Raw genomic sequence first — 6,590 nt, forward strand, 5'->3', positions numbered from 1 at the left:
TGGAGATGTGGCCATAAAGGCAGCAACATGGCTCATATGTGGTGGTGGTGCAACTCAATCCAAACCTTTTGGAGACTAATTATAACAGAAATAGAATCAATTTTGGACACCCAGTTTCCCTTAGCAAGGAACTGGAAATGCAAAACGGCCCCAACCCTTGAAATGTGGTCTCATAGAGTCTCAGAGATTTTAGAATTACAGGAATACTATTATATGAAAAATGACAGGATGGATGTGTACGCAGAAATGCTAAGCACATGGGAATATTACCTCAAACCTAAACATCCATAGTTAGGAAGCCGCAACATGCTAATGCCTCCAAATACTTAGTACGTAACCAGATAGATCCTAGGTAGCCTGAGTAAACCTTTACAGACCACAGCCATTGTGGCACAGCTAGCATATAGATGCCACAAATTTCACCAACTATAGTGATAACAAAACACAACGACCGGCCAGCCTGCCCAACACCATCTGAGGAGTGCACCGGGAGGGAGATAAGAGAGCCTGCAACATCCGCTAAGGGCACCTACAACTGAACTAAGCTCCCCTCGTACACTTACAATCATGCGTGAGATCGTGCACATCCAGGCTGCCAGGGCGGTAACCAGATTGGCGCTAAGTTTTGGGAAGTTATCAGTGATGAACATGGAATTGATCCGACAGGCAGTTACCATGGTGATAGTGATTTGCAACTAGAAAGGATCAATGTGTATTATAACGAAGCCACTGGTAACAAATATGTACCTTGTGCCATCCTTGTGGACTTGGAGCCTGGCACTATGGATTCTGTCAGATCAGGACCATTTGGACAAATATTTAGACCTGACAATTTTTTGTTTGGTCAGAGTGGTGCTGGAAACAACTGGGCCAAAGGCCATTACACAGAAGGAGCTGAGTTAGTTGACTCTGTTTTAGATGTAGTAAGAAAAGAAGCAGAAAGCTGTGACTGTCTACAAGGTTTTCAGTTAACACATTCCCTGGGAGGTGGCACTGGCTCTGGCATGGGAACCCTTCTCATCAGTAAGATTAGAGAAGAGTACCCAGACAGAATTATGAATACATTCAGTGTAATGCCATCTCCTAAGGTCTCAGATACTGTGGTTGAACCATATAATGCTACACTCTCCGTTCACCAGTTGGTGGAAAAAACAGATGAAACTTACTGTATAGACAATGAAGGTCTCTATGACATCTGCTTCCGCACTTTAAAGCTAACAACACCAACCTACGGTGACCTCAATCATTTGGTATCAGCGACAATGAGTGGGGTAGCAACATGCCTTCGATTCCCAGGTCAGCTTAATGCTGATCTACGTAAATTAGCTGTAAACATGGTGCCTTTCCCACGTCTGCACTTTTTCATGCCTGGTTTTGCCCCACTAACCAGTCGTGGCAGCCAACAATACCGTGCCCTAACAGTGCCCGAACTCACTCAACAAATGTTTGATTCCAAGAACATGATGGCAGCATGTGATCCTCGCCATGGTCGTTACCTCACTGTAGCAGCCATATTCAGAGGACGCATGTCCATGAAAGAGGTTGATGAGCAGATGCTAAATGTCCAGAATAAAAATAGCAGCTACTTTGTTGAATGGATCCCTAACAATGTGAAGACCGCAGTTTGCGACATTCCACCAGGAGGCCTCAAAATGTCTGCCACCTTTATTGGTAACAGCACTGCCATTCAAGAACTTTTCAAGAGAATCTCAGAGCAGTTTACAGCCATGTTCCGCCGTAAAGCTTTCTTGCATTGGTACACTGGCGAAGGCATGGATGAAATGGAGTTCACTGAAGCAGAAAGCAACATGAATGACTTGGTATCAGAATATCAACAGTACCAAGATGCAACCGCTGATGAACAAGGCGAGTTTGAGGAGGAAGAAGGAGACGATGACGCTTGATGATATCAAAATGCTAATAACATTTTAAGAAATAAAAAGGCACTGTTTTTAAATTGTCAGTAAAAAACAAACAAAAAAACAACAACACAACGACCAAAGAAGGTCACCAATTCTTGAGCACATGAGCAGCCCTCTCTTTTCCTTCTCTCCCCTCTTTTTCTCTTATATACTTCTTTCCCCCCCCCCCCTCTTTCCTTCCCACCCTCATATAAAATCTAATGTTTACTTTATGGAAAAAGGGGAAGGCATTTCTGTTTCTATTATGTTTAATCTTATATTAATATGTAAAATATTTCTGACGTTGTTATTTTGCTTTGAAGGAGCTGCGTCTCCCACATTTTATTTTGCAAACTTTTTTCAACAAAGTCAGTTAAAAAAAAAAAAAAAAAAACTTTATTAGAGCTGCGGTGGGCTCCGGGAGCGGCGGGATAGGAGTTAATACATTTATTTAGTTGCGGTGGGCTCCAGGAGCGGCGGGATAGGGGTTAATATATTTATTTAGTCGCGGTGGGGTCCGGGGGCGGCGGGATAGGGGTTAATAAAATTATGTAGGTGGTGGCGATGTTGGGCCGGCAGATTAGGGGTGTTTAGACTCAGGGCTTATGTTAGGGTGTTTACCTTAGAAATCAATGGGATATCTGGCAGCAGCAAACATAAGCTTTCGCTGCTTTCAGACTCCCATTGATTCCTATGGAATCCGCGGCCTCCTGGGTGGCGGATTGAAAACCAGGTACGCTGGGCCGGAATAATAGACATTTGTTAACTAGCAAAAGTTGTCAGATAGTGCCAAATTTGTTTTTGGAACATCTGTAATGACGTAAGCATCGATCTGTGTCGGATTGAGACCGGCGGATCATATATTACGTCACAAATTTCAACTTTTGCTGATCTGTAGGCTTTGATAAATAGGTTGAATCAGGCTCGCCACAATTACGCTGCGGAATTCCAGCGTATTTGCGGTTGATGGCTTGATAAATATCCCTCTCAGTGTGCGATACAGACTCAGTGCGTGATACAGCCTCAGTGAGTGATACAGCCTTAGTGCGTGATACAGCCTCAGTGCGTGATACAGCCTCAGTGTGTGATACAAACTCAGTGTGCAATACAAACTGCGTGATGCAGACTCAGTGCGTGCTCAGTGTGCGATACAGCCTCAGTGTGCAATACAGATTCAGTGAGCGATACAGCCTCAGTATGTGATACAGCTCCCAGTATATGATACAGCCTCAGTGTGTGATACAACCTCAGTATGCGATACAGCCTCAGGGTGTGATACAGCCTCAGTGTACGATACAGCCTCAGTATGTGATACAGCCTCAGGGTGTGATACAGCTCCCAGTATGTGATACAGCCTCAGTGTGTGATACAGCCTCAGTATGTGATACAGCCTCAGTGTGATAATACAGCCTCAGTATGTGATACAGCCTCAGTGTGCGATACACCCTCAGCATGTGATACAGCCTCAGTGTGCACAATACAGACTCAGTGTGCGATACAGCTTAGCTAGAGGAACACAACATGGCAAATGTGTAATGAAGTCCCTAGTGCGCAATACAGTGCTTATTGATACAACTCCAGGTGTGTGATAGAGCCTCAGTATGTGATACAGCTTCAATATGTGATACTGCCCCAGTGTGTGATACAGCCTCAGTGTGCGATACAGCCTTAGTGTGCGATACAGACTCAGTGTGTGATACAGCCTCAGTGTGTGATACAGCCTCAGTATGTGATACAGCCTCAGGGTGTGATACAGCCTCAGTATGTGATACAGCCTCAGGGTGTTTATCAAGCTGTCTACTTTCTAGCATTCGCCGGCACCAATACGCTCGCCTAACATCGCCGCTGCCGACCTGAATACGTTTGCCAAATTTATCAAGAAAGCTGTCAAAAAGCCGCGCACCAAGTACGGTGCGATGAGCAGCGGACTGTTGTTAACTGACAGTCATCGATCTCGCTGCTCATCGGCTTATTCGCAGCTTTCTTGCTACCCTGTCACTAAGCACCCACACTAAACTATACTGTTTACCCCCTAAACCGCCACTCCCGGAGCCCCCCGCAACTAAATAAAGTTATTAACCCCTAAACCGCCGCTCCTGGACCCCGCCGCCACCTACATTATACCTATTAACCCCTAATCTGCCGCCCCCTATACCGCCGCCACCTACATAAAGTTATTAACCCCTATCCTGCCGATCCCGGACCCCGCCGCAACTAAATAAATTGTTTAACCCCTAAACCGCTGCTCCTGTAGCCCACCGCCACCTACATTATATATATTAACCCCTATCCTGCTACCCCTACACCGCCGCCACTATAATAAAGTTATTAACCCCTAAACCTAAGTCTAACCCTAACCCCCCCTAACTTAAATATAATTTAAATAAATCTAAATAAATATTACTATTATTAACTAAATTATTCCTATTTAAAACTAAATACTTACCTGTAAAATAAACCTTAAGATAGCTACAATATAATTAATAATTACATTGTAGCTATTTTAGGATTTATTTTTATTTTACAGGCAAGTTTGTATTTATTTTAACTAGGTACAATAGTTATTAAATAGTTATTAACTATTTAATAACTACCTAGCTAAAATAAATACAAAAGTACCTGTAAAATAAAACCTAACCTAAGTTACAATTACACCCGACGCGGAGCCATCCTCTTCCATCGACATCCTAACACTGAATGAAGGTTCCTTTAAATGACGTCATCCAAGATGGCGTCCCTTGAATTCCGATTGGCTGATAGGATTCTATCAGCCAATCGGAATTAAGGTAGGAAAATCCTATTGGCTGATGCAATCAGCCAATAGGATTGAGCTCGCATTCTATTGGCTGATTGGAACAGCCAATAGAATGCAAGCTCAATCCTATTGGCTGATTGGATCAGCCAATAGGATTGAACTTCAAACCTATTGGCTGATTGCATCAGCCAATAGGATTTTTCCTACCTTATTTCCGATTGGCTGATAGAATCCTATCAGCCAATCGGAATTCAAGGGACGCCATTTTGGATGACATCATTTAAAGGAACCTTCATTCAGTGTTAGGACATCGATGGAAGAAGATGGCTCTGCGTCGGCTGGATTGAAGATGGACCCGCTCCGCTCTGGATGGAAGAAGATAGAAGATGCCGTCTGGATGAAGCCTTCTGCCGGTCTGGATGTCCTCTTCTACCCGGATAGGATGAAGACTTCTGCCGGTCTGGAGGTCCACTTGTGCCCGGCTGGGTGAAGACGTCTCAAGGTAGGGTGATCTTCAGGGGGTAGTGTTAGTTTTTTTTAAGGGGGTTTGGGTGGGTTTTAGAGTAGGGTTGGGTGTGTGGGTGGTGGGTTTTAATGTTATGGGGGGTTGTATTTCTTTTTTTCCAGGTAAAAGAGCTGATTACTTTGGGGCAATGCCCCGCAAAAGGCCCTTTTAAGGGCTATTTGTAATTTAGTGTAGGGTAGGGAATTTTATTATTTTGGGGGGCTTTTTTATTTTATCAGGGGGCTTAGATTAGGTGTAATTAGTTTAAAATTCTTGTAATTTTTTTTATTTTCTGTAATTTTTTTTTTTTGTACTTTAGTTAATTTTCATTAATTGTAATTAGTTTTATTTAATTGTAGTTAATTTATTATAGTGTTAGGTGTAATTGTAACTTAGGTTAGGTTTTATTTTACAGGTACTTTTGTATTTATTTTAGCTAGGTAGTTATTAAATAGTTAATAACTATTTAATAACTATTGTACCTAGTTAAAATAAATACAAACTTGCCTGTAAAATAAAAAATAAACCCTAAGATAGCTACAATGTAACTATTAGTTATATTGTAGCTAGCTTAGGGTTTATTTTACAGGTAAGTATTTAGTTTTAAATAGGAATAATTTAGTTAATAACAGTAATATTTATTTAGATTTATTTAAATTATATTTAAGTTAGGGGGGGTTAGGGTTAGACTTAGGTTTAGGGGTTAATAACTTTATTATAGTGGCGGCGGTATAGGGGGCAGCAGATTAGGGGTTAATAGGTATAATGTAGGTGGCGGCGGGGTCCGGGAGCGGCAGTTTAGGGGTTAATATATTTATTATAGTTGCGGCGGGGTCCAGGAGCGGCGGTTTAGGGGTTAATAAGTATAATGTAGGTGGCGACGGTGTAGGGGGGCAGATTAGGGGTTAATAAGTATTATGTAGGTGGCGGCGGTGTAGGGGGGGTTGATTAGGGGTGTTTAGACTCGGGGTACATGTTAGGGTGTTAGATGTAGACGTTCCCATAGGAATCAATGGGATATCGGGCAGCAGCGAACATAAGCTTTCGCTGCTGTCAGACTCCCATTGATTCCTATGGCATCCGCCACCTCCAGGGCGGCGGATTGAAAACCAGGTACGCTGGGCCGGAATAGTGGCGAGCGTACCTGGTAGGATCTTGATAACTTCCAAAAGTAGTCAGATTGTGCCACACTTGCATTCAGAACATCTGGAGTGACGTAACCATCGATCTGTGTCGGACTGAGTCCGCCGGATCGTATGTTACATCACTATATTCTACTTTTGCCGGTCTGTAGGGCTTGATAACTACGGCGAATCAGGCTTGCCACAAATATGCTGTGGAATTCCAGCGTATTTGCGGTTGACAGCTTGATAAATAGAGGCCTCAGTGTACGATACAGCCTCAGTATGTGATACAGCTCCCAGTATGT

General features: G+C 43.0%; 1 pseudogene; it reads left to right on the forward strand.

Moving 5' to 3' along the window:
• Positions 1-567: 567 nt before the first annotated feature.
• On the forward strand, positions 568-1,957 carry LOC128639125 (tubulin beta-2B chain-like; annotated as a pseudogene).
• The last annotated feature ends 4,633 nt before the right edge of the window (positions 1,958-6,590 follow it).

The sequence above is a fragment of the Bombina bombina genome, chromosome 8, assembly GCF_027579735.1.
Source record: "Bombina bombina isolate aBomBom1 chromosome 8, aBomBom1.pri, whole genome shotgun sequence".
Lineage (NCBI taxonomy): Eukaryota > Metazoa > Chordata > Amphibia > Anura > Bombinatoridae > Bombina > Bombina bombina.